The sequence below is a fragment of the Plecotus auritus genome (genome assembly GCF_963455305.1).
Source record: "Plecotus auritus genome assembly, chromosome: 9".
Taxonomy (NCBI): Eukaryota; Metazoa; Chordata; class Mammalia; order Chiroptera; family Vespertilionidae; genus Plecotus; species Plecotus auritus.
In genome coordinates this window covers 136939688-136947695 of record NC_137783.1, presented here as the reverse complement: position 1 = coordinate 136947695, position 8008 = coordinate 136939688, and the positions used below count along the sequence as shown (strand labels likewise).

At 40.1% G+C, this 8008-nt stretch overlaps 1 pseudogene across 1 annotated transcript; it reads left to right on the top strand.

The window, feature by feature from the left end:
- Positions 1-387: 387 nt before the first annotated feature.
- Positions 388-1228, top strand: LOC308258076 (olfactory receptor 5L1-like; annotated as a pseudogene). Its single transcript has one exon. The product of its transcript is annotated as an olfactory receptor 5L1-like (transcript).
- The last annotated feature ends 6780 nt before the right edge of the window (positions 1229-8008 follow it).

The following is an 8008-nucleotide window of genomic DNA, read 5'->3' as shown; positions in this document are numbered from 1 at the left end:
CAAACACATAAGTAAATTGATCACATAAATTTCTTGTGGTAGATAACTATTGGGAATCATACAGGTTTTTGCTGATACCTTAGATTTGATCAGGGAGATCTACTGTCAGACTGAACATATAGAATTATCTGCCAATTATATTTCAAATATGCTATGTCTGACATCAATGTGATACTTTTATTCACTGCATTTGACATCAATGTGATATTTTTCTTAAGCTAATATGACAATGAGGTGAAGGCCTGGGGAAGGGGTTGGAGAGGAGTGGAGAGAGTTAATGGGGGAAAAAAGACATCATTAATATTTTCAACAATAAAGATTATTTAAAAACAAACAAAAAAATTAAAAAACTTATCATTTGGTTTTCTAAACCTGACAGATGTGAAAATGGGGGAGGAGAATTGCACCACTGTGACAGAGTTCATTCTTCTTGGATTATCTGATGTCCCTGAGCTGAGAGTCTTTCTCTCCCTGCTGTTCCTTCTGATCTATGGAATCACAGTTCTGGCCAACCTGGGCATGATCGCACTGATTCAGGTCAGCTCTCGCCTTCACACTCCCATGTACTTTTTCCTGAGCCACTTGTCCTTCGTGGACTTTTGCTATTCCACGATCATCGTGCCAAAGATGCTGTTCAACATGCTAAACAAGAATAAAACCATCTCCTTCCTGGGATGCATGGTGCAGTTTTATTTGTTTTGTGCCTATGGAGTTACTGAGTTCTTCCTGCTGGCTGTGATGGCCTATGACCGCTTTGTGGCCATCTGTAACCCACTGCTATACATGGTCACCATGTCCCGGAATCTCTGTGTGGAGCTGGTGTCTTGCTGTTACCTCATTGGAACTGTGTGTTCTCTGATTCACTTGTGTTTAGCTCTTGAGATCCCATCCTTTAAATCAAATGTGATTAACCATTTCTTTTGTGACCTACCCCCAATCTTTAACCTTGCCTGCTATGATGTCTCTATAAATGAACTCATGGTGTTCATTGTGGTCACTTTCATTGAGATCATCACCATCATGATCATCCTCACCTCATATTTGTTTATTCTCATCACCATCCTGAGGATGCACTCTGCAGAGGGAAGACACAAAGCCTTTTCCACCTGTGCCTCCCACCTCACAGCCATCAGTGTCTTTCAGGGAACAATCCTTTTCACTTATTGCTGGCCCAGTTCTGGCAACAGTGCGGATACTGACAAGGTGGCCACAGTGTTCTACACAGTAGTGATTCCCATGCTGAACCCCCTGATCTATAGTGTGAGGAACAAGGATGTGAAAGAAGCTCTCAGAAAAGTGGTGCGCTCCAAAATATTTTCCTGGAGAATATTTTCTTAGTAGGACCCAGGGTCCTGTAATGGAGGCTGGTGTAGGGGTGAATTGGTTGGCTGCTGTGTTATAGAAAGAACAGCCAGGGGGCAGGTTTTTATGAGTGAGTCTTTCACATTCAGTTTTCTTTGTCTCTGCAATTGACCCAGGTCTTGTTTGAACACATTTCAAAATTTACAGCTTTGGTCTTTGCTTTTATTCAATCTATAAAAAAAGATGGATCTCTTACCCTTTGAGCCAACCTGAAGGAACCTGGAGAGTATTGTGCGGGAATAGACTGTGGAATCTCAGAGACAAGGTGGGGGAGGGTGGATGGGGAGAGATCAACCAAAGAAATTGTATGCAGATATAAATAACCCAGGGAAACAGACAATAGGGTGGTGAAGACCTGGGGTGGGGGGCTGGAAATAGCTAGAAGAGATCAAGAGGGGAAAAAGGTGGACATATGTAATATTTTCAACAATAAAGGTTTTAAAAAATAAAATGTTTTAAATGTTTTTGGGTATTGGACTGTTAAGACACACACATTTTGTTTGCTGTAAAACCTTCATAAGATTAATGGAAAACTCTTGAGAAACAGAGTTTCTGACCTATTATGGCAAGTATGATTCATTTCAAAATGGAATTCCTCTTATTTTACAATGAAGAATCACCTTTGCCAGTTTATGCACAAAGTGAGATTCCCATATGTGTGTCTATTCTGTTTGCGGTTCACTGCTTGCTTCCTATATTATATTTTTGTGGTTGTCATTGCAGTGTCTAATGTCTTTGAAAATTCAGAAACTAATATTTAAAAAATAGAAACACTAATAATAATTATTTCTCAGAAATATTGGGGAAATTAAGTTATATGTCATGTGTAAAGCACTTAGAAAATTTATGGCACTTAATTAGTTCCCTGTTTCTGTCTCTAATGCTCTATCTGTCTCAGTGTGCACCTGTGTATATATCTTACCTAATAATAGACAAACATGTAAATTGACCATACCTCCACTGTGTCCATAGCCAATCAGAGTGAGTATGCAAATTAACCCAACATAGATGGCGGTTAATTTGCATACATAGGCTCCCAGCGCCTGGGTCCCGGGAACATCCTGGCACCCAGGTCACTCTGTGGTAAGCCCTGTGTGGGCCCTGAGCAGCCTGGGAAGGGCCTGAGCCAGGAGGCTCCTCGGCAGGGCCAAGCCTGAGATCAGAGCTGAGGGGGCAGGGGCAGAGCCAGTGATCGGAGGGAGCTGAGGGTCCCCTGCCCAAGGCCGAAAGCCTCGGCCAGAGGCTTTAGGCCTGGGCTGGGGCGGAGCCTGCAACCGGAGGAAGCTGGGGGGCCTCTGCCCAGGCCCTGAGGCTATAAGCCTGGGCAGGGGTGGAGCTGGTGATCAGAGGGAGCTGGGGGGTCCTCTGCCCAGGCCTAAAGCTTCGGCCAGAGGCTTTAGGCCTGGGCAGGGCCCAGCCGGTGATTGGTGTGAACTACAGAGGAAACACCTTTTCTGACTGCTCATTGGCTAAGCTTCCTGTATGCCACTGGTAATATTCTTAGTAACTTGGGTAATAAGAATCCAAAAAGGTGATCTAGGGTTTTTCCACCACACTTCTGGAGAAAAAAACGAAGGTCTGCTGCTGGAGGGCTAAGAAATGTTATATCCTGCCCTAGCCAGTTTGACTCAGTGGATAATGCCTCGGCCTGCCCACCGCAGAGTCCGGGTTCAATTCTGATCAAGGGCATGTACCTAGGTTGCATGCTCCTCCCTGGCCGGGGCCCAGGTCAGGGCTCATGCAGGAGGCAACCAATCAAAGTATTCCTCTCACTTTGATGTTTCTCTCTGTCTTTCCCTTTCTCTTCCACATTCTCTAAAAGTCAATGGAAACATATCCTCAGGTAAGGACAAAAAAAAAAAAAAAAAAAAAAAGAAATGTCATATCCTATGAAAGACACATCTTGAAAATGCCTAAAGAAAGTTGTCATTTTTTCATGGTGAAGGGACTGGAGTCCATGTTGATGAAAACACCTTGGTGGCTGTGGTGACTGGCAGTGGCTGCAGCAGTGGGGTGAAGGGCCTGGTGCCTTCCCCTGATCAGCCCGGTTGCCTCCCACAAAGGGAGGCCAGACTGCTGCTTAGGCACGCTCCCCAGGGGGAACATGCCTAAGCCGTCAGTAGGACATCCCCTGAGGGCTCCCAGTATGTGAGAGGGGGCAGGTTGGGCTGAGGGACCCCCCACTCCCAGCACACGAATTTTGTGCACCGGGCCCCTAGTATGTTTATAAAATGTGTACATGCATTTAATAACCATGGTCATGAGGGGCAGCATTTCTGACCATGGCTTTTTTAATCACTTTATTTTTTACTTATCATCATGCTTATTTTACAATTTGTGGATCAAACACTTACTGTGACTTACAGGTGGACGTCAGACTTTGTTTATATTCTTTATTTTTGCTGTTGATGAAATAAATGACCTTTGTTTGTCTTTCCTTTATGGGTCTAAACTATAATTCTTCATTAAATCCTGATTTATATGCACTGCTGATAATTTCTTTGTCCTTTTATTATGTTTATGTCATTTTCTACATTATCTTTACTTAGTCAATGAAGCTTCTCTTCTTATCTATATATATAAGCCTAAGCGACCTTTACGAACAAAAAATCAGAATGACGTGCATCCAGCACTGATTGACACAATGAGCTTAGGCAAAGTCACGCTCCTTTTCAAGCCTTAGTTTTTCCACCTAAAAATGAGGAAATAGTATCAATAATCATAATGATACTATTTCATGATGTAAGGATTTAAAAAGACAATGAAAGCAAAGAGCATAGAATAGTGCCTGGTTCTATGTACCTCCCGCAGTTCCTCCACCCTGACCCCTGGCCCAGTCCTCATCGGCCCCGGGGGTTGGATGGCCAACCTCCCATGGCCCTTCCCTTCTACCTGCTGGGCCCTGATTGGTGGCCAGGCCAAGGGACACCACCTGTGTATGATTCATGCACCGGGCCTCTAGTATCCTATATAATAAAAGCCTAATATGCAAATAGACTAAACGATGGAAAGACTGGTCACTATGACATGCACTGACCACCAGGCGGTAGACGCTCAATGCAGGAGCTGCCCCCTGGTGGTCAGGGCACTCCCACAGTGGGAGCACCACTCGGCTGACCAGGATGAGCAGCGCTCCCACAGCGGGCCAAACCCTGCAGGCAACACCCCTCACCAGTGCACAGATCCCATGCACTGGGCCTCTAGTCTATCATAATGTTAGAAAACAATAAGCTTGATTTTACAAAAACCAGGATTTGTGACTTGACCATGAATTTTAAAATTTGACAAATAATTTAAACTTTTTCATTCCTCAGATTTAATCATTGAACAATAGTGATAACCTCTCAACATTAGGCTGACATTATTATTTTTAAATATACTTTTATTGATTTCAGAGAGGAAGGGAGAGGGAGAGAGAGAAAGAAACATCAATGATGAGAGAGATCTAGCCCGCCCTCCTGCACGCCCCACATTGCATGCCCCACACTGGGGACCGAGCCAAATGACCATCAGGGGATTAGTGGTTAAAAAAAGCTGTGGTACATTTACACAATGGAATACTATGCATCTGTAAAAAAGAAAGAACTCTTACCATTAGCAATGGCATGGAGGGACCTGGAGAGTATTATGCTAAGTGAAATAAGCCAGTCAGAGAAAGATATGTACCACATGACCTCATTCATATGTGGAATCTAATGAACAAAATGAACTGATGAACAAAATAGATCCAGAGACATAGACGCATGGGACAGACTCATGTATTTCATAGGGAAGGCGAGGGTAGTGAATCAGTGGGGAGTGATTAACTGGGGAACCTATATGCAATAGGTTATAATATATAACAAGAGCCCAAGAAGGGTGAACTAGTACTAGTAATAGTTTTCTGAACAGTAGGTTATCTCCATCCTAGCATTTGAAGGGAATCTGTGTGGCTTTAGGGCTTTAGTCACTGTACCTTGTTGGAATTTTGGTGATTCTGTAATATTATAAGAAAGAGGGAATGAATGAGAAACATTCCTGTGACTTCATTATGGCAATGTGATCTGTGATCCACACATATGACACTAGGATGGAATATCATAGAGCACCAAGAAATCTGGAAGGAGACTTGTTTAGTTTCAAACAATTGTTTCACAAATTAGGGCATTTACAAAAATTCCTGATGACATTCCATAGAGATTAATTATGTGTCTGATACCACATGAAGTACTAATTGAATTTTAATTTATTTTTATAGCATAAATGACTAGTGATAGAATTGGAACTAAAGGACCCATTCCCCAGAGGTTAAATTACAGTAGAAGTCTCTAACTGTTAAAATTACATATAAGTCTCTCACTGGGTATTACATGTATCCTAACATCTCCAGCAACAAGGAGGAACTGTCCGTCACTCAGGTTTGTTAGCTAGAGCTAGGGAGGCTCTGGTTACCTGAGAGTGGAAATGAATATAATTCCCTAGCAAACAATTACGTAGGATAAGTTTAACTCATCTGGCTTCTACTTAGAGAATGATTTCACAGATCATACTCCTGTGCACTTACTGATTCAAGTGTGTGTTTGTCTTTTGTTATTGAGAGACCATTGATAGTGAAATTAGAACAATTTCCTCTGGAACACCAAACATTGATGATGTATGTGAAAGAATACAGAGGAAACAAATGGTATTCTCTCCCTCTCTCTCTCTCTCTGTCTCATTTTTGCCTTTCTCCACACCATTTTGTGTCATGGAATTGAGAGCTCCCTAATTGTCACCCTAAATCTGAGGGTTGAATTTATGTGGCCCCTGAGTTGGGGAAAAAGGACGTGTAAACTACCTCTACTCATTAAATGAAATGAATTCTTTTAGATTTGTTTTGTGTTTACCATAAACTAGTTTCTTATTATCAGCCTAGAACATTAGGAAGAAGTGTTTCCAAGCTGATTTTTCTGTTTGAATTCTGAAGTGGGCTAATAACTCAGGTTTTTGGGGAAGTCAAGTAATGAGAAAACTGTGACTTCTGCAAGGTGTTTTGTTTTCACTTCTTTAGTTTAAGATATGGAGAAAATACCAGGTTATGTTTTCAGTCCAGAATCTCTTCACTTAGTTTTCATTACATATAGGTGTATGAAGTCATGGGTCTACTCATCCAGGAAGAATGGCAGAGAATACGATCTCTCACTTTCCATATGACTTTTCTTTAAGAAGAGGTCTGAAGGGAAAATTGGACTTATAAAACATACAAAGTAACTACTTTCCCAACCAATTATTAGAGAGAATTTAGGAAAGTTTTCCCTTACCTCTTTCTCAATGTGGGTAAAGGATTTATCTTTTAGGGTTTGTAGCTAAATCAAAGTGATATCATATGTCATTTCCAGTATATATATTCATACCTCAACATATACATTTTATTTAAATCTACATATATACACCAAGCATACCAGTTTATTTTTTAGAAGAATAATCATCTCCACAATATCATTTTAAATACTATAACATAACTTTTTGCTTTAGATACGATATAATTTAAAAATTGCTCTATTTTGACAATTATTTTTCCACATTGTGAATATAAAAATGCCACAATGTAGTTTTATTTTTTATTTATTTATTTTTAAAATATATTTTATTGATTTTTTTACAGAGAGGAAGGGAGAGGGATAGAGAGCTAGAAACATCGATGAGAGAGAAACATCGATCAGCTGCCTCCTGCACACTCCTTACTGAGTATGTGCCTGCAACCAAGGTACATGCCCTTGACTGGAATTGAACCTGGGACCCTTGAGTCGACAGGCCGATGCTCTATCCACTGAGCCAAACTGGTTAGGGCCACAATGTAGTTTTAGATATAGTTTTTCATAACTTGTAAATGTAATTAAAGATGTCTTACAATATCATAGTAAAAATAAAATCTCTCATAAATATATTATGTAGCTTTTATTATTGTCAGGGATAAGGATATATGTTGCCTAATTGCTTTCCAGAAAAATGTATACAAGAAGTTATACTTCTCTGAGTCATTATTGATATTGATTACTACCATTATAATTAATTAAGTCACTTTGTTAAATTGACAAGTGAAAATGCTGATGGATTTCAGTACATATTTTAAATGTCTCTTTTTTTCATTTTGCATAACTACAAATTTAGAGTCCACATGAGCCACTAATTTGAGAGATTTGTCACATTTCCCAAAAAGGAAAGTGTACAGGACCTCACCTGCTAAAACCTTATGCTACTGAAAGACTGACCTAAAAAATGTTAGTGTAAATTACTTAGGATCACAGTAGCTGTAATCTTACTGGAACAGAATTTGTTACATTTTTTGGGGAACAGGAGTTGATCTAATGTGTTTTCAAAGTATATTGTTGGATCTATTTCAAAGACTATCAAAACACCTAAGTTAATTCATCAACTCAATTTCTTGTGGTAGATAACAGTTGGGAATCACACAGGTGTCTGCTGATACTTTAAATCTGATCAGTGATATCTCCTGACACACTGAACATTTTGAATTATTTTACAATTATATTTCAAATACATTGTGTTTGACATCTGTTTTATATTTTTCTTAATTAAATATAAATATGTGTTTTCTTTATTACTTCTATTTCAGAAGACACACAAAACTTATCATTTGGTGTTCTAAACCTGACAGATGGTGGAA